Here is a 21,169-nt window from a genome sequence, read left to right on the forward strand (position 1 = left end):
TTACAACTTAATAATTAGAAGACAACTTGATTTTTATAAGGGGAAATTCTGCAACAGACTACACAAAAGAAGATATACAAATGACCAGTAAGTACTTAGAAATATATCAACATCACTAGGCATCAGTGAAATGCAAATAAAATCCCTATAGGATTTAAAACTAAAATGGCTAAAAGAAAAAAAAAAAACCTAAAATGCCAAATATTGGTAAGGTTGTGGAGCAACAAGAACTCTTTATAGCTGGAGGTAGTATAAAACGCTTCAAACACTTTGGAAAGCAATTGTGCAGTTTCTTATACAGTTAAATATTAACTTACTATATCACCTAAAAGAAATAAAAGCATATGTCCAAAAAGACTTGTGCATGAAGGTTCATAGTAACTTTTCTCAAAACACCTAAAACCCAGAAATAATGCAATAGCAAGAGGGGAATGGATAAACAAATTGTTGTATTTTCCTGAAATGAAATACTACTCACCAATGAAGAATGAACTACTGATACAAGGGTGAAACTCAAAGACATTATGTTGAGCACAGGTAAAGAAAATGGACAGTACAGAGTTATGAAGCTATATGAGCTACTAGAACATTTTAAGTTACCTAAGTGGTTCTCATATTTCTATTCCACAGAGATATTCTGGACCTAGAAAACTGATGAAATCAGTGGCTACAAGAAATCAGATTAGAGGTTTCCTGTGGTGGGCAGGGGGCTGCCATAACTGCCAAGTTGCATTTGTGAGCTCCCTGGGGTGATGAAAATGTTAATTAAGGTTGTAGCTATTCAGGTGCATGCATTTTGTCCAAATTCAAACTGTGCACATAAAATATGTGTATTTTATTTTATGTAAATTTCATTTAAGTTAAGTTGATGCAAATAAACAAAATCATTTTAGGTAGTGATTAGTGCTATAAAGGAATTAAAAGAGAATCTTAGTTTAGAGAATGACAGTGGAGGTAGAGAAATCAACTTTAGGTGACTTCATCAGTGAAGACCTTGAGCAAAGACTAATGACAGCAATCAGCCAACTATGGAGGACCTATGAAATGAGGGTTCCAGAGAAAGTGCAAAGGTCCTGAGCCAGGAATAGACTGAAGGCGGGTCGTGGGGCTGAAACTTAGTAAAAGAGAAGGAGAGTGGTAGAAGATGAAATCAAAGAGGTAGGTCAGGAGGAGCTTCATTAACATTCTTTTTCTAAATGCAATGAAGAAAGGTGTTAAAACAGGCAAATAACATAGTCAAGTTTAAAATCTTACGGTGACTCTTTTCTGGGAAATATTCCTAAATATTAGGTGAATGTGAGGGAATCAAGAAGGTAGCAAGTGGAGTAAGGAAGCTTTTGACACAGGTCTAGGGTGGCAGCATTGGGGACAGTAAATTAAAGCAATTAGCATATATATTGGAGGACCTTCTGATGATTAGAGTTGTGGATAAAAGAAAGGAAGAGGTGAGATACGACCACCAAATTTAGTTCTTCATCTGCTGGGAGTGTAATGGTACCATTTGTGGACATAATGATTTGGAAAGAAAGGTTAAGAAGAATGTGAATGAAGTGAACATTTGTATACATGAGTTGAAATCTCAGAGAAGTCAGTTTGCTATATTAATGTGGGCGTCAACACTGCACAGATGGCATTGGACGCAGTGGTTAGACCTCCTACACACAGGAAAGTAAAGAGGACTAATGCTATAGGCAGAGTCATGGGCCCCTAAAGATTTACACAGAACCTGCAACTTGGTCACCTTAACAAGACTTTGAAGATGTGATCAAGTGACTCACCTTGTGGTGGAGAGCCTTCTTGATTATCCAGGTGGGCCCAGTGTGATCACATGAGGTCTTCAAGGAGAAGACTTTTCTTGGGTGCTGTCTGAGGAACATGTGACTAAAAAAGGAGGTTCAGAGAGATATTTAACATTGCTGGCTTTGAAGATAGGGGAAGAAGTCAATGAACTTGAATGCAGACAGCTTCTGGAAGCTGTGAAATACAAGAAAATGGTTCTCTTTGAGAGCCTTCAGAAAGGAACACAGCTCTGATGACACTTTGATTTTATTCCAGACCCAGTCAGACTTCTGAACCATAAGAATAAATTTATGCTCGTAAGCCACTAAGTTTGTGGTAACTTTTTATGGCAGCAATAAAAATCTAATATAATGAAGGACTCAGTTCTGGGAACTTTCAGGATTTCGAGGCCAACCCAAGGAAAAATCAGCTTAACAGCCAGAGAACAAGGAATAAATTGAGAATAGGGAATCCAGGAGAGTGTGTCATCATAAAAAGCAAGATGAGAAAGAACTGCACCATATGTGCCTAAGAGGTAAAGTGAGATGAGGGCAGAAAAGTGACCATGGGATTTCCCATGAAAAGGTGACAATCACTGGCGAAATTTCAGCTTCAGGGATAAGGACAGAACCTGACTTGAGCATCAAGAATAGTATATGAGAACAGAAAATGGGTGTGATTATTACCAAAACTATTTTAATGTTTTCTTGTGAAGATGAGCAGAAGAACGGGGCCAATATTTCTAGCTGGGACAACTGGGTAGATGGTACACTTGGGATAAAAGGAGCAGCTATGGGGCCTTGGGGCTGTGAGTTCAGGTGTGAACATGTTGCATTTGAGGTGCCTGAGGGTGGAGATGTCAAGGTGTTAATTGTTCATGTTTATTTGCAGCTTAGGATTCAGAGGTAAAGCAATAAAGATTTTCAAATCACATAAATAGAAATCTTAGTTTAAGTCTTGATTGAACACATGAGGTCAATCAAAGGGAGTAAGAAGTAAAGGGAAAGGGAAGTAGCATTGTGTCAAAACAGTATTAACCTGACTGGAAATTTATAGTTTATGAAGTAGAAATCTATGATCTGGCTAAAAATGAAAAAAGAAAAAGATATTGATGCTGTTTTAGAAGCATACTTCAGAGTTTTGAGATAAAAAGTAAATGATCAATAAATCACAAAACTGGTGCTGAGGCAAGATAAAGTAGCTTCAACTATCAATATAGCTGCTGGAAGCCTTATTCTGCTAAAGACAGAGCATCAAAAAGTTCTTGACATGTCCTGCTGATAGTTTGATTGATCACAAGGCAGAGGATGAGAGGAAATGTTATTGGCACCTAATTCTGATCAACAATGAGAACTAATGCAGGAAGAAGTGATGGAAATGAGAAAATGATTAGGTCATCTTTGAGTTTATCACAATGTAAGAAGAGAGGGATAATACTGAACAGTGATTAAGGGTATATATACTTCTGGGACTCAACTTGCTAGGTTTGAATTCTGCCACTGACACTAGCTGGATGACTTTGAGCATGTACTTAATCACTCTATGTTTCAGTTTCCTCTTATGTAACTAGGAATGATGGAAGTACTTAATTCACTGGGTTTCTGTGATAGTTGCATAAATTACCACTTGTAATACATTTAGGACAGTGCACAATAAAAACACTCAATAAATGTAATCTAATAATGATAATATAAAGTGATGTGAACCTTAGATTTCAGGTAAGTAATTTTTGAAAAATTTGTAGAGAATGTGCATTCTCTAATGTACAGAGGATGGATGAATGAAATTTTCAGAAGATGATCCCTCTTCATTGGATGTCAGAGAATATTTACATGTGAAACCATCCAGGTCATTGGGCCCTGTAACCAGGGATTAGTGTAGCAAACTGCAGTGGTCAAGAGAAGGAAGTAGAAAAAGGTGATATCAAGTCATGTCCTTGGGAAGCACCAAATGTCAAAATAAGGGAATCAAATTCAGTTAATAAATCTCAGGTGCGAGGTGCAAGGTGCAAGGTCAGTGTGGAGACATGGGATGACACTAAAAGATGAAGAAATGAGTGTACTCTGGAGCAGAAGGGAGAGCTACAGAGAGGGAGGGAAGCTAAAGTCCCCGTGGTGACAGTACACTTATTGGCACTTACTTTCTAGAGGCTATTTTATATCCTTAGTCATATTGTGTGACTGAGGATCATGTAGATTTTAATACTCAAAAAACTTAACTTCTTACTATATGATCACCAGAGAGCCCGTGACAGAATAGAGGACATTACTGGGAAACAAAGTATTCTATTTTCTGCTTTATGCACATATGAATCACATACACCCATACACACCACACACATCTACCTTATAAATTGGTAACAGCAAGATTTGTAGCTTTAGAGATAAGGAAGATAATTTTTAAGGAAGTTGAAATACAAATGCTAAACTTGAGAGGGGATAGTGTGAGAAAATTAACTCATTTTAGGTGTGAAGGTTAATTTTATGTGTCAACTTGACTGGCCATGAGGTGCTCAGATTAAGCATTGTTTCTGGGTATGTCTATGAGAGTGCTTCTGAATGAGATTAGAATTTTATTGGTGGGCTCAGTAGACTGCCCTCCTTATGCGGCTTGTCACCATCCAATGTGTTGAGGGCTTGAATGGAAGAGAAGGAAAGGAAAGAGGAATTAGCCCTTTTTTCCCTACCTTATTGCATAGTTAGGACAGTCTCACCTTCTCCAGTCCACAGACTGGGATTTTCACTACTGGCTCCCTTGGTTCTCAGGCACATGGACTTGAACCGAATTACACCACTGGCTTTTCTGAGTCCACAGCTTACAAATGGCCAATTGTGGGACTTCTCAGCCTCCATAATTGTGCAAGCCAATTCCTAATGTATATATATATATATATATATACTATACTACTAGTTCTGTTTCTCTGGAGAACCCTGAGAAATGGAAGTAGGTATAGAATAAAGAATGAAAACTGGAGGTCTTAGACTGTGAACTCATCATACCAAGTTTTGTCCTTTGTTATTGATTTGAATATGGGGGATTAACCTGAACAAAAATTTTTATTAATTACTCATGTTAAAATTGTGCCTCTCTCTCTCTCTCTCTCTCTCCCTCTCTCTCTCTCATTCTAGCTCTTTCTCTCTCTGTTTTACACTCACACACATACACACACGTGTATTTTCAGCAACTCTTAAAAAAAACAGAGGATTTTACCACAGTGGGCCATGGAGCTTCTGTGGCCATCTATTGGAGGTGGATAAGTAGCATCTGCCCTCTCTTTAGTGGGCCCTGGGCTCTCCAGTTTTCCATCTTTAACCAGTTGGATCATGGCAATTTTTGAATTTGTGAACCATGGTCATGCACCAGGAGTCAGGGAAAAGGGAATAACACCCAAAGCAGTTGGCAAAAAAGGAGAAGGTATCTAGAGAGAAAAAGAGCAGCTGCAGCCTGCATGAGTGGGCCAAAGGTTGTAAATGGACATGGTTTAAAGGGCCAGATATAAAACCCTTTGTAGTTGTAAAGGACACTCTTTGATTGAGTCAGATTTTAAAGGAACATGGGAAAGGGATTCTAAGAGGGGAAAGGGACATAAAACTAAAAATGAAACCAGAAGATCTGTTGATCTCTAAGAAGGAGGTTGAGTACTTGAAGTGAGTTCAAGTTTGCAAAAACTTTCTGAAAACAAATGGTGGACCGGTTTTCTTTTTGCTAAGTTCAGAACAAGAGGGAGGTGAAGGAAGGCAGTCTGCTGGTAACAGATGGCACAAAGCTAACAGATGACAAAAAGCAAACAAGACTAATCAACTTACTCCTATTCAGCTTTCTTCCTCTCTTGCAAGCAGGAGAATGCTCTCCGAAGCGGCAAAAGGAGAGCAAATACGCTTAGCAGGCAACTGAAAACCAATATAGGCAAGGAGATACTGTGAAAATAGTCTTTTTAATCCTCCAGTCTCAGAAAAATTACATCTCAGGGGAGTAAAAGAGCTAGAGATTCAATGAAAACCACCACAGTCTTTGAGAAGACCAAAAGAACAGAAGGAATCGGAAGTGAAAGAAAAGTAATTTTTCTTTCTTTTCAACTATGGATATTTTGTTTTCTCTCTATTTTTTTATTGAAGCATAGTTGATATACAATATTATATTGTAGTGATTGTATTGCATAGTGCTTCGACTGTGTGATCTAAATTGTTAGACAATAGAGTTATCTGCATTATTAAACATTTATCCCAACTAGTGAAGTTGCTGTCAACATAGGAAGATGTTACAGAATTATTGACTGAGTTCTCTTTATTAAAATAATCCATATTCAAAGTAGAAAAATAAGAAGATTATAGGAAGCAGAAAAGAAATCACCTATAGCTTTAACTTTCAGAATCCAGTGTGATTACCACTTCAGCGTATTTTCTTTCTAAAATTTTATGTGCATTTTTACATAAGTAAAACAATAGACTGCATAATTGTTCATCAGGCTTTCTTGACTTTAGCTTTAAATCATAAACGTTTTCAATGCAATGATAACTTCAAAAAAATATATATATATATGTACCAGTACCATCATATATACTTTATGTAGTTATTAAATTATATTAATATTTATAATGTATTATAGTTATTGAATAACACATATAATTTATTTAGCCCTTCACCTCTTCAGTGATAGTTTGTTTCCAATTTTTCACTGTTACAAATGAAATGAACATCACTACATATAAATATTTGTTCCTTTTTCAGATTTTGCCTTAACATTTATTCCTTTATTATATTTTGGTGCAAAATAACTATATAAAATGTCTATGAATATTATTTAACTGCTTCCTAGAGTTTGATTCAATGTACATATGTGAGAATGCATATTCTTATATATTCCTTCTATACTGACCCTTTATTTGCAGAGCACAGTGTACATGTACAAATCCTATCCAGATCATTAGCCTATTGAGTACTGATGAATTCTTGCTTTCAGGTCTAGACCTGCCTGTGGTAATGTGGTCATTATGGAATAATGTGTTCAGTCTCTGTTGTGTTCAGATAGATAGATATAGATACATAGCAGTCATATGTCCCACTAGGGAAACTAATTTTTCTCTAATTCTATTTAAATATGGTAACAAGTCAGACAGTACTGTAGTTCTTTTTGTAAAAAGTCTTAAGTGGTCCTTCTTACTGTTCACTCAGCACCAGTATATAAGCCTTTTCCTGAGGTAATTGCATAACACAGGATATAATGCAACACTTTTTCCTTTCTCTTCTCTCCATAATGTTGTAGTCTTGGAATTGTAACTTCTGAATGTAATTAGAAAAAAGATTGATGAGAAAAATGGAGGAAGGTGCATGACACTATTATACAGTGGAGCGTCATTCTCCTGGAATGCCAGGGCTTGAACTATTCCAGATTAATGTCATTCCAATTTTAATTTAATGCCAAAGAAGTAAAAAGCATGAACATAAATTAGATTTAGCATATAATTATGGGAAATGAAATATAAATTATGGTAAGAAGTAAATGAATTTTAAAATCATGTGCCTTACACAACTTATTCTAAAAACAATTATTTTTCTATTTAAATTTATGCTGCATATCGATGTCATCAAATGTCTTCCTTGGAGCCCTGAAGTTTGTGGGCAGCTATGGCTTAGGTAGCACTTGAGAGGCACGGGGGGTGGGAGGGGGATGAGTGCAGGTGTCCCATCTCTCTACACACATTTCAACCAGAGCATTTTATGTCCTATAAGGTATTATTCCACATAAGACTGTATTTGAAGAAGAGAATCATTTTGTTTTTTAAAACAAAAATTATTATTTTTTAAAGATTTTATTTAAATAACTTATTTAAAAGTTAAAAAAAACAGAAGTCAGAAAAATCCTCCTATATTTTTGTGAAGTATTTTCCCACAGGAAGATATTTAATAAAATCTCTCATGATATTCTTGATACTATAATAAAGTGTGCATCAGACAAGTGTATAGTTAGTCGGGTCATGGTTAGCTAAACAGCCCGGACTGCCATTTCAACCTGATCTTCTCTAGTGAAATGGAAGTGAGATCCTGACTAATTCAATATTTTGGGTATAAAATTGAAAAAAGACACAAAGGAATATTTCTATTTTAATTTGGAGATATTTAGCAAGTGAGTTAACCAGATAACATGTTGAGAGGAAATCAATATCTAAAATTATTTCAGCAGACTAAAAATTAACAAGGTTAACTTAGATACATATTTCAGATCTACCCTTGATCCATAAAAATAATTTTCTCAATTGACCAATAGTTGGAGTATAACTTAAGTAACTCATTTAAATAAATCAACTTGGGTTTATGAACAGCAAGCTCAACATGAAACAAAAACTATAAATATAAATGTAATTTTAAACTACATTATGTGTGGAACTGTAAACATTCCCACTGGCCTGGCCTCTTCGGTTGCCAGTCTACCTCCAGAGAGTGTATTTGATTTGGGTTGATTAAAATATCTATCATTGAAGGTAAAGATGTTGAGAGATCAGCTATGTGACATGTAGGGGTTGAGGATGTTGGGGTTAGGGATAAGAAGATGAAGGACAGCATCGAGCTGGTCTCAAACACCTGCAGGCCTGCCACATGAATAATACTTCTCTGTATCTCAAAAGAACACAAGGACCAGGGGGCAGATATTACAGAGGCAAAGATTTTGGTTAGTAGATGGAAGAAAATTGTAATGGTCAGTCTAAAATGATTGGTCAGATTCACAAAACAGACTTAGAAGTAAATCTTTAAGCAGAGGCATTAGGTAAAAGATTAAATGACAAATACCTGCAGTATTTCCTTTAGAACTTAAGCCTTTATAATTCCATACAAAATGGAGGTGTAAGAGAAGGTCTTGAGTTCCCTGTAGCAGTTCCCACCTGGGAACATGGGAGGTTGCTATGGTTCATGGCTAAGGACAAGGGATGGCTGAAGGGACAATAAGCTTATGGTAATTTTATCACTTTATTTCTTCTAGATGAAAATAAAGCAAGCTAAGTGATATGATTTAAAACAAATCTTGATTAATGTTTTCATAAATTATTTATGACTCCGATTGCTGTTTTCCATTTTTATTTTATTGAAAGATGATACATCAACTATATTAGACATTTTAAAAGAAGTGTTATCTCCTCTAACAGTACTTTTGATGTCATCTATTTTTGTCCTCACATATTCATATTTTTCTGTTTGCCATTATGAAGTACAGACAATTTGTTTTCACATGTCATTAAAATCATTACCATTTTTTTGTTACCTTATAATTCAGAATATATCTAATAACTAATATTTTATTTTCATAATATGTCATAATTTGCTGATCAATCTTAAGGATTATTTCTTGCTGTTATATACAATGTTACAATAAATGGCTTGATGAATTCTAAAGTATTTTGGCTATTATAAACTTCCAGAAAAAGACTTTAGATTCAATTTGTAAAGTTCAGAAAAGGTCTCTTTGTAATTTTGACTAAAATTGCATTGAGTTTATATGGTAATTTGGGATAAGTAATATCTCTACAATATTGAATATTTCTATTAAGGAACAATGTATTTTTAGTTAATTAAGATCTTTCTTTAATATGTTTTTGTATAGTTTTATATAATTTGTTCACATAGATCATAAATATTTCTTAAGCTTATAATTATAGTTTTGATGTTGTGAAAGACAAGATATTTAAAGAAATGTTCTAATGGTTTCTTTGTAAAAGCACAAAGGTAAAAAAGTCTCTGTGATCTAAGAAGGTAAGAAATGATTCTATCCTCCTCTAATCTGTTAAGAGCAATTGTATTTCCCAAAGCTTTTCTATATTCCAGTTTTCCCATTTTTTCTTTTTTCAAAGACTCTTGCTTTATGGACGTGATATCTCCATAAAACACTCCCAGAATATCAAATAAACTTATTTGAAAATTTTCTTTTGTTTCCTGCATTGACTGTTTCTTACAAGATGAGATCATCAGTCTGTTCACATTACTGCTTCTTTTTCCTTCAAGTGATTTTTGCTTATTTCTTCATTCTACTTATGAATGTCTGGAATTAATCAGTTTGATAGCTTATGTTTCCTCAGCACTTGTGAAAAATGACCCTTTTTTTTAGTGAATATTACTCAAAATTGCATAAGCCCCATGGTGGGAGAGAGATGAAACAGACATATGAGCTTCTTTTTGTGCCCATGATGCTCTGGACACAAATTCTGGGAATCAAGAGTTGCCAGTCCTACTTATGTCTTTAGCCCTAATGCCCATGCTGGGAGTCCACTCTTGCAAACTATTTAGAGATCTATGTTTGCTAACTATAACTTGGAGGCAAAATCTAATGTAGGCACTCTGGAAAAACTGAATGGCTAACTAGCAATTTTTCAGTGATTTACCAAACTAATTTCCTTGTGCTTAACATCAGTCTTTGCTTACTGTTAACTTTGAAGTTTCAGTGTTCTTTTAGGAAAAGCAACACTAACTTTTTCAGTAGTCATTCACTACTATAGCTACCCACAATGTCAGTCCTAACAGATCTGTTTTTCTTTTCTAATGTTTTTAGAGTTTCTGATCTACTAGTGGCATCCTACCCAGTTCTTTAGAATTACTATGTATGTCTTTATGTATCTTCAAGGAGATTCGAGAACAGATTAGAGTCAAAGATATGTGCTCAATCCCTCACTTGAACCTGGAGTCTCCATTACATTCCACATTTATTTTGAATATTTTTCCGATGGTCTCAGCAATAATTACTTTCTATTACTTCTTGAATCCTATCACAGTTTTTATATAGCTCTATTCTTAGTCTATCATATTGCATTGTAATTATGTAAGTGTTTTTCTCCCGAATTGTCTATGAACTTTAGGAAAGGATAGTGACAATCTTATCCATGGTTCAATTCAAGTACCTAATATAGTCCAGTGTAGAGTCAGTACATAATAGTTATTTAACAAACAGATAAACGAATTCAGATTCTAATTGAAAAACAATTGTTTGCAGAAATTTTCTGAGTGATTTTTGAGGCTACTGCAGAGAGTTATCAACCTTCATAAAACTGCTTATGTCATCATTCCTTATGATTTTAAACATTTATCAAACACAAGTGTTAGTTGCAGATTTTTAGAAGGAAAGATGATTGCCTCAAGCCCTTTCTTGATTGATGTCTTGAGGAAAGATAAGTGTCCCACCAAAGATTTCTACAAATTTCTAGGGCGCTCATGTTGCATGGATATCCCTGACCCTAGCTCTTGCTTCTACAGAATTAATTTAAAAGGAGTCTGGCTGTCATTTGTGTGTTATGCCTTTTCTTCACTGTATCAACAAATATGGCACTTGATCACACATTACTTTAAAAGGAAGTCAAGAAACAAACAAAAATCACTCATAGAAACTTTTGCATGAACATCAGTCCTTAGAAAGTGTTAGAGGATCAAAGTAGATTTACATACATCAGGCCAAAAACTGAAAACTGAATGTTAGCTTTTCCAGTTTCAGAAGCCCTTTCATTTAGTCTGTAACTGGGAATTTTCAACTGGCTATGTGACCCCATCGCAGGCTTTTGTGTTATAGCTGCTCCCCCTCTCCCTTAGCCCTCCCTTTTCTCTCCATTGTTCATTCCATCCCTCCCGGCCTGCTCCTAACTGCAACTTGTCCTCACTGTAATATTCATCTTTCTTTGGCTCCATCTTTTGAACTCAATCCTGGGAACACTTTTGAATATCTAAATTGATCTGAGTGTTCACACAAAGAGCTCTATTAGCAGCTCAGAGTTAGCAATGATCTTTAGACTTTATTTAGGCATCCACCTTCCTTAAAAGGAAGTTGTGTTTTTGAATGGTAAGGTTTTTTCTATTTCTACTAAATACAAAAATGATTTAGCAAAATTAATTATCTGCCTATTTCTAAAAATTAGAATCTTTACCCAAAACATGAACCCTTAAAATAAACTATTCACACACCAAAATTTGTTAATTCACCTAGTAGGCTACATGATATAAAAAGACTAAAAAATGTTAAAATAATCCATACATAAGAAAAGTATCTATTTTAGAATATTCATGTTTAATCTTTCCACAAGTTAATCCATCTGAAAATGCCTCACATTCCAATAATTGCTAAGGATCATATGAAAATCACATTGTTATGTGTTTTTAGTTGATAACTCCTAGATGCCAAGCCACCGAAAAAGAATGAGAGACTTTATTATTTAGAACATATTTTCATTTGTGATATTTTTCTACCTAAAAAAAAGGATATGAAATAACATACTTAGGTTTGTAAAAGAAAATATTCTTATCTGCACAGTGCGACTAATTACTAAAAAACATAGTTTATCAGTGGTATTTATTGCTTAAATCTGTTACAAAAATAATAAGAATAAATTCCTTTACTTTGTTTTTGTAAAGCAAAACATTACCCATGTGTGATCTGTAATAAATATTTTCTCTATCAGTTTACAATGAATAGTGCTATAAAACAAGCATTTGCTCCCTGTCCATGGACCATTTGCTATCTCTAGGGAAAATACCAAGTAGTATGGTATTTCATTGAAGCTCAGGAGAGAGGAAATTTTAGCTAGCTTGTGCCTAAAGGTCCTCTATTTTTTCCATTAAGCAGCAATTTTTTTTTTAAAGAAATGTTACTATTTATTTTTATGGTTATAAAGGTGATATCTGTTTCTTGTTCAATTTTCAAATAGTACCAAAGTAGATGGAATAAAAATCATTCTAATTTTATTTTATGTAGTCTGCATGCCCTTATAATTTATAATTCAAAGGGAATAAATATGCACATAAAATACAGTTCTCACCTCTATAGGAAAATGTTGGTTTATATATGTTCTTTGATTAAGAACAATGTGCTCTTCTTCTTTTTTATTTTTTCCTTTTCTCTTTTTATAAAAAGGGTTAAGTAATTGCTGGGACAAGCAACAATTAGTCTTAAGTCTCCTGTTTCTTCTAAATCTCTCCTGAAAAATCTAGGACTCAGTGAAAGAATGACAACAGGGGTGCCAAAATTACTGTCTCTCATATCATACCATGTTTGACTTTGAGTTTTTTTAATTTTAATTTTTGCATTAGATAAACTCAGTTCAGTTCATGCATCCAAGAATCATGGAAATTATTTTCAATATTACATGCATTATAATAAAATTTCATTCTAATGTATTTTATTGCCCTCTAGCACATTATATTGAATTTGACAATTTTTTTTTCATTCATAAAATTTCTCATGTAGCTTGAAGAAAATTTGTCTTAAATAGTTAATTGTCAATGAATTCCTTATTACTGATCAATTTTTAAGGTTAACTTATTATTCAACATTAAAAATAAGTCCTGGACTAGTTACCCTAATAAAGTGTAAAAAAAACATTCTAAGGATTTCTGCTGAAAAATTTCTTCAAATGACAAATTAAACTTAAGGATTTAGAAAATAAAACATCATTTATTATAATTTCCACTCAACTATGTTTGTAGCAAATTTATCTCAGGTGAGTAACAAATATACCTTTTGTATTCATCTTACAGCAACATGAATGTGTATACTTTTTATACAAACAGGAAAGTAGATACTTAGTGGGATGGATTTGGGGGGGAGAATTTAGTCAATCAGCTGGTATGAATAAGCAATTAAAATGCAGCTCTTTGACCTACAATATGCACAAAATTATATATGAAACAGGAATACAAATACTTTTTATAAGAGCAAAGAGAATTTTGGTGTGACAAAGATATATCAAATGTAACTATATTTTCTAATGAAAATTATGCTATAAGACCAGTGAACTAGTAACTGAGGGTAATTCAAATCTGTCTTAACAGAGGCATCAAAATATATTATATAATCCATTACTTATCATCAAGGAAAAACAAAGTTATATTAATATAGGGCTTCATAAAAAACACTCTACCAAATGTGGCATTACCCTTTTAGAATATGTTATTTTTGATGGCTTTTGTGTGACAAATAGCATACCTCTTTTAAAGCACCCACACGTATGTAATATAGTTATATATGGTGTGGCAACTCTTTTATGATCTCAATGTCAGAAAACAATATGAGCAACAATAAATGGTGATGTGATTCTTCGATTATGATGATAATAACCTGATTTTTTCATTTTGCTTTCTAGCTGTCTAGGCATACAGTCCCAAACAAGATAATCAATGTGTCTTTAAATAGAACGATGAAGAAGAAATGACATTGAATCTTTCTAGAAGAATATGTAATTGTGTAAAAACAAACCAATTATGCTAACAGAATTCTATTTTATTAAGATGAATGTGGTTTTATTATTCAAACCTTTGATGAAGACTTTTTATACACACCAATATTTGTTTAGATTCATGTTAAATTAAGAAACAAATGAGGACCTGCCTGAGAACAAGCAGTCTGTCAGCTGGTAGGCACCCATTGTAGAAAACAGTCCTGACCTACATAATAAGTAGAAGCTGTTTTGCCCAAATTTTAAGAGTCAGTCATGTCTTAACCTTATGTAATATGAAAGCATAAACAGAATTTGGAGAGAAGGATACCACTGCATATTAAAATAGGATTTTTTTTTTCTTAGAGGACCCCAGCCTATTTTCGCAGCCTCTAGATGCATGCTTTGGTTCCAGGTCCACAACAAGTAAGGATATACCCTTTAAAATCACTCAAGGGAACTATGCTCATTTATCTCATTTTCCTGGAAAAACCCATATTCTTCCACCTGTCTTCACTGCCAATCCTCTCCAAATCCCTCCTCTCTCCTTGACCAGGAAAGCTCTCCTTAAAGTGATATGATGAGTAGATCACATTCTAATAAACAGGTTTATTGCTACTATAGTCATCTTCATGTTATAAAGCTGGAAAATGCTAAGATGGCTTCATTTACCAGAGGATTAAATCATTATTGGATAAAAGAGGGAGGGGCTTAGCAAATGTAGAATTAAAGTGAATTCTGGATTACATATAAAGTTAATAAGTCCTACTGGAGAGCTAGAATAAGGAAGGTTACACCACAGAATGTTTGCAATCACAGAAGTGGGGTGAGTCAAGCTCACAGATCTTATCTAATGAAGCATAAAGTCCAACTGAGGATGAACTGATACCTGGGTGAAAAAAGATTCCACAACCTTTAGTACTTCTTACCACCAGATGCAATATTCAGGGTAAATGCACTATTTGACAACATTTAGGGATGAATAAACTAGCTTGTTAAACAAATGCACCATCAGCAATTCTGCTGGCCAATTCTATAATATTTCTGAACTCCAATCATATTGACCCAGGCCATAACATCCGGCTTCTAATGATCATCCTTGTCTTAACTCAAGTATGTGTGAGATTGGGAAACTTTCAGAGTCCTGCCACAGGCAATGACTTAATTATGAGGCTTTGCAGACCCCACTGTTACAAGTATTTGTTTTGTTTTCTGAGTGGAACCTCTTAGTATATTCTCCTCAGGACAGTATACCAGCATATGGCTCAGGATGGATGAGAGCTGAGCTTTCTTTTTTCCTAAATAGAGGAAGGTCGATTGTAAAAGAGAAGGTGAGAAAGAAAAAACAACACATTTTCAGGCAGATCAGTTTTGGGAAAGCTCTATAAGTGCTGGGGATTTGGGAAATGATTCCTTTGAGACTGTGCTTATGAATCCCAGGAAAGCCTTTGTCTACCCCAGGAACACATGTATTTCAGTCTGAAGGCTCTGATATAATCTTTATTTGGGTGTGGTTTTTTTTTTTGCTGTTGCATAACAACTTAGTACAAACTCAACAGCTTACAACAACACCCATTTATCTCACAATTTCTGTAGGTGAGGAACCTGGAAGGGCTTACCTAGGTCCTCTGCTCAGGATCTCACAGGATGGCCAGACATGCAGTTCAGGTGGAACTCACAGCCCTCTTCCTAGCTCACATGGTAGTTGACAGCATTTATTACCTGCAGTTGTAGTGCTCAGGATGGTTTGCTTCTTCAGTGTCAACTGGAGAGCTTCTCTGTACCACTTTGAGTTTCTGACTACTAGACCCTTTTTAGAGGGCTCACCTGATTAGGTCAGACCCACCCAGTATGGTTCTCTTTTGATTAACTCAAAGTCAACTAATTAAAAACCTTAATTACATCTGCAAAAATCCCTTCTTCTTTTTCTCATAATGTAACCTAATCACAGAGTGACAACTGCGATATTTGCAGGCTCCAACCATACTCAAGGGAGAAGATAATATAAAGCTTGAACCCAGGGAGCAGGAACCTCAGTGCCCTCTTAGAATTCTGCCTACACAGAACCACATAAAACTTCCTGCTTAGGATTCAAGATGGCAGCATGAGAAGTGAGACAGAGAACTCCTCCCAAAACCACAGATAGTGCGAAAATATAGTTAATACAACTAACCCTAAAACAGCAACAGGAAAGAAGCTTGCACCAGACTGCATACAGACCTCACAAAGAGAGCAGACCTCTTGAAACAGGGTAAAGTACCAAAGCCTTGATCCGATGGGACCCAGGCCCATCCCCCATCCCCACTCACCAGCAGGAGGAAGAGAAATGGAGTGGGCAGGGGGTGGAAGCCTGGGACTGCTGAACACCTAGCCCTGGAGATCTGCTTTGCGAGCAGAAACCTACGTTGTGTGGTGCTCTGGAGGATGGGGAGCTGGGAGAGGCAGAGTGTTTGAGAGACAGTTTCTGGCGATTTATGGAGGACATGATCCACACCTGGCCACTCTTGGACAAGGGAAAGGAAGGCGGTCTGAGAGGCTTCCTAGCAGTGAGAAGACTGCTGAAGGGGCAGGGTTTGCACAGGGTTTGTTGCACAGGAGAAGAGATAGTGGGACAATGTTGTCTGGGGGGCGCTCTGCCCAGCAGATTGGGAACTTGGAGGAGCTTCAGGCACTCCATCCCCCTGGCTGGCTACTCAGCTCTGAGGACCCCCACTGTGATATGCAGCTTGCCGAGCCTTCCTTCTGGCCTGATGGCACCGGCTCACAAACTGGCAATCACTGTGCTGGAGTCAGGCCAGTCAAAAGGACACCCCACCTACAACAGCTAAAGATGCAAAGCACAGAGGCTTACACCTATGTGCATGTCCCACTGGCTCTGACACTGGCTCTGACACTGGAGACAGGCACCACAGATGGGGATCAGGAAACAGATCTTTCCTGGCCCCAGGCACAAGCTCTGCTCCCCTATGACCCCCAACCTCACTCTAGGGGCTGAACAGCTCCAGAGACTGGAGCTTCTGGGCACTAGAGGGCACTACACAAAAATATGAAACATCAAAAGAACATGGTTCAGACCAAAATCTCACAAACCCCAGAAAAAGGGCCAAATGAAACAGAACTCACCAATCTTCCTGAAAGAGAGTTCAAAATAAAAAGCATAAACATGCTTATAGAGGTACAGAAAAATATTCAAGAACTCAGGAACAAATTTAAGATGGAGATTCAATCATTAAGAAATTCCATATCTGAAATGAAACATACAATGGAGGTATTCAAAAACAGATTAGATGTAGTAGAAGAGATGGTAAATGGAATAGAAATTAGCAAAGAGAAATACAAAGGAGCTAAGACATAGAGAGAAAAAAGTATCTCTAAGAATGAAAGAATATTTAGAGAACTGTTGACCAATCCAAATGGAATGATATAGGAGTTCTACAAGAAGAAGAAGACAGAGAAAAAGGGATAGAAAGTGTCATTGAGGAGATAATTGCTGAAAACTTCCCCAATCTTGGGAAGGAGATAGTCTCTCAAGGTATGGAGATGCACAGATCTCCCAACACAAGAGACCCAAGGAGGACAACACCAAGACATATAATATTTAAAATGGCAAAGATCAAGGATAAAGACAAACTTTTAAAAGAAGCTAGAGAGAGAAAAAAGATCACATACAAAGGAAAACACATCAGGCTATCATCAGACTTCTCAACAGAAACCTTACAGGCCAGAAAGGGACTGGCATGATATATTTAATGCAATGAAGCAGAAGGGCCTTGAACCAAGAATACTCTACCTGAAAAGGTTATCATTTAAACTTGAAAGAGGGATTAAACAATTTTCAGATAGGCAAAAGCTGAGAGAATTTACTTACCACAAACCACCTCTACAGTGCATTTTGGAGGGACTCCTATAGATGGAAATATTCCTAAGGCTAAATAGATGTCACCCAAGGGATAGACAAAGAGTACAGAATATGATTCATAACATACAAAGAATGGAGGAGGAAGAAAAAGGAGGAAAAAATAAAAGGAATCTTTAGGCTGTGTTTGTAATAGGACATGAAGTGAGTTAAATTAGACTCTTAGATAGTAAGGGAATTACCCTTGAACTTTGATAAACACGAATCTAAAGCCTGCAATGGCAATAAATGCATACTTATTGATAAACACCCTAAATGTAAATGGTCTGAACGCACCAATCAAAAGACATAGAGTCACTGAATGGATAAAAAAACAAGACCCATCTATATGCTGCCTACAAGAGACTCACTTCAAACCCAAAGACATACAGACTGAAAGTAAAGGGATGGAAAAAGATATTTCATGCAACTAATAGGGAGAAAAAAGCAGGAGTTGCGGTACTTGTATCAGACAAACTAGACTTTAAAACAAAGAAAGTAACAGGAGACAAGTAAGGACATTACATAATGATAAAGGGTCAGTCCAACAAGAGGATATAACTATTATAAATATCTTTGCACTCGACACAGGATCACCTACATATGTGAAACAAATACTAACAGAATAAAAGGGGAACCTAAAGAATCCACTCCAAAACTACTAGATCTAATATCTGAATTCAGTAAAGTTGCAGGATACAAAATTAATACACAGAAATCTGTTGCATTCCTTTACACAAATGATGAACTAGCAGAAAGAGAAATCAGGGAAACAATTCCATTCACAATGGTATCAAAAAGAATAAAATACCTAAAAATAAACCTAACCAAGGAAGTGAAAGACTTATACTCTGAAAACTACAAGACACTCATGAGATAAATTAAAGAAGATACCAATAAATGGAAACACATTCCATGCTCATGGATAGGAAGAATTAATATTGTCAAAACGGGCATCCTGACTAAAGAAATCCACAGATTCAATGCAGTCCCTATCAAAATACCAACAGCATTCTTCAATGAACTAGAGCAAATAGTTCTAAAATTCATATGGAACCACAAAAGACCCCAAATAGCCAAAGCAATCCTGAGAAGAAAGAATAAAGTGGGGGGAATTATGCTCCCTGACTTCAAGCTCTACTACAAAGCCACAATAATCAAGACAATTTGGTACTGGCACAAGAACAGACCCATAGACCAGTGGAACTGACTAGACTGCCCAGATATAAACCCAAGTATGTATGGTCAATTGATGTGCAATAAAGGAGACATGGATATACAACGGGGAAATGACAGCCTCTTCAATAGCTGGTGTTAGCAAAACTGGACAGGTACATATAAGAGAATGAAACTGGATTATTGTCTTACCCTATTCACAAAAGTGAACTCAAAATGGATCAAAGACCTGATTGTAAGTCATGAAACCATAAAACTCTTAGAAAAAATCATAGGCAAAAATCTCTTGGACATAAACATGAGCAACTTCTTCATGAACATATCTCCTTGAGCAAGGGAAACAAAAGCAAAAATGAACAGGTGGGACTATATCAAACTATAAAGCTTCTGTACAGCAAAGGATACCACCAGTAGAACAAAAAGACATCCTACAGTATGGGAGAATATATTCATAAATGACATATCTGATAAGGGGCTGACATCCAAATTCTATAAAGAGCTCACGCACCTCAACAAACAAAAAGCAAATAAGCCAGTTAAAAAATGGGCAGACGAGTTGCACAGACAGTACTCCAAAGAAGAAATTCAAATGGCCAACAGACACATGAAAAGATGCTCCACATCGCTAATCATCAGAGAAATGCAAATTAAAACCACAATGAGATATCATCTCACACCAGTTAGGATGGCTACCTCCAAAAGACAACAAGAAATGTTGGCAAGGATGTGGAAAAAGGGCAACCCTCCTACACTGCTTGTGGAAATGTAAATTAGTCCAACCATTGTGGAAAACAGTAAGGAGGTTCCTCAAAAAACTAAAAATAGAAATACCATTTGACCCAGGAATTCCACTCCTAGGAATTTACCCTAAGAATGCAGGATCCCAGTTTGAAAAAGACAGATGCACCCCTATGTTTATCGCAGCACTATTTACAATAGCCAAGAAATGGAAGCAACCTAAGTGTCCATCAGTAGATGAATGGATAAAGATGTGGTACATATACACAATGGAATATTATTCATCCATAAGAAGAAAACAAATCCTACCATTTGCAACAACATGGATGGAGCTAGAGGGTATTATGCTCAGTGAAATAAGCCAAGCAGAGAAAGACAAGTATTAAATGATTTCACTCATCTGTGGAGTAGAAGAATAAAGCAAAAACTGAAGGAACAAAACAGCAACAGGCTCACACTACCCAAGAAAGAACTAACAGTTACCAAAGGGAAGGGGACTGGGGAGGATGGGTGAGAAGAGAGGGATAAGGGTGAAAAAGGGGTATTATGATTAGCACACATAATATAGCAGGGGTGGGGCATACGGGAAAGGCAGTATAACACAGAGAAGACAAGTAATGATTCTATGGCATCTTACTATGCTGATGGACAGTGATTGTATTGGGGTATGTGGTGGGGACTTGATAAGAGGGGGAGTCTAGTAACCATAATGATGCTCATGTAATTGTACATTAATAATACCAAAATAAAAAAAATTATAAAAAATAATTTAAAAAAAGAAAGGTAAGAGAAATCACCATATGCAAAAAAAAGCTTCCTGCTCATGTTGTCCTCCTAAGACAATGACAATGTTTATCCTTATCCATGATGATGACAACATATTTGTGATATTACACAAAAAGCACGTGCAAATAGGATTAACGCATAATGAGAAGCAGTAAAATACTTGGTTTTATAAGCTTCTGATCAAAGTTCCAAAGAATAGTGTAGTCGGGGTTTGTGCCACAAAAATGACAGAGTGGGGAGTAAGAATCTGATAGCTACATAAATGGGTTAAAGTATGTATTCAATTCTGGATACTGCTGTTTTTTGCACTGTGTTCCAGTCACTATAGGAAAAGAATTATTCAGTTGTTTCTCAACACATCTGACCTATTCAACTTACTTGCTTGGGTGCCTGGGAGTTCAAGACTGAGATAAATGGGTGTTCACTGCCCCTCTGACTCCCTGGGTAAGTTGGCTGTGGATGGTACTAGCCTTTAATATTGCCTCCAATATTGCTCAGGTCAGGGCCACCCACAGGGCTAATCAAATATATAGTCCACAGAAATGATTCAGAAATCTATTACCCCAAAACAGTTCAATAGTAAAATATTTGCTTTGATTATAGAAGTTGACTGGCA

The sequence above is a fragment of the Manis javanica genome, chromosome 3 (assembly GCF_040802235.1).
Source record: "Manis javanica isolate MJ-LG chromosome 3, MJ_LKY, whole genome shotgun sequence".
In the NCBI taxonomy this organism is placed as follows: Eukaryota; Metazoa; Chordata; class Mammalia; order Pholidota; family Manidae; genus Manis; species Manis javanica.